This window comes from Rhagoletis pomonella, unplaced genomic scaffold (assembly GCF_013731165.1).
Source record: "Rhagoletis pomonella isolate Grant_MI unplaced genomic scaffold, Rhpom_1.0 Rhpom_scaffold_00618, whole genome shotgun sequence".
NCBI lineage: Eukaryota > Metazoa > Arthropoda > Insecta > Diptera > Tephritidae > Rhagoletis > Rhagoletis pomonella.
The window spans coordinates 66,784-67,240 of NW_023459172.1; positions in this window are offsets into that span (position 1 = coordinate 66,784).

Sequence of the window (457 nt, forward strand, 5' to 3'; positions counted from 1 at the left end):
CCGCTGCAGGTCCTTTTAATGCAACGAACAGTGCAGCGGATTTATCCTCCATGCTCCAGTGATTTGCTGTAGCTGTCTTCTCAAACTGGAGCTTAAAGACTTGGAAAGGAATCGTGCCGTCAAAGGATGGAGTCTTTACCTTGGGCGCGCTGGTCGAAGAAGGTGGGCGATTCAACTGCATATCTCGGAGGCGACCTTCCAACTCTTCTACCTTAGCCTCGACTTTCTCCTGAATTAGCTCTTCGATTTTATCTTGTCGTTCCTCGATTTTATCCTGTCTCTCTCTGAGTTCTGCGTTATCTTTAAATAAATTCTCTTGTAGCTGAGTAATCTTTTCATCTAGCTGCGATGACATGTACGTTTTCTGTGCTTCCAGCTGCGAGGACATGCGTGTTTCCTGCACTTGCAGCTGGGATGAAATCTGTGATATGGCACCCAACAACATGTTCATGTCTAT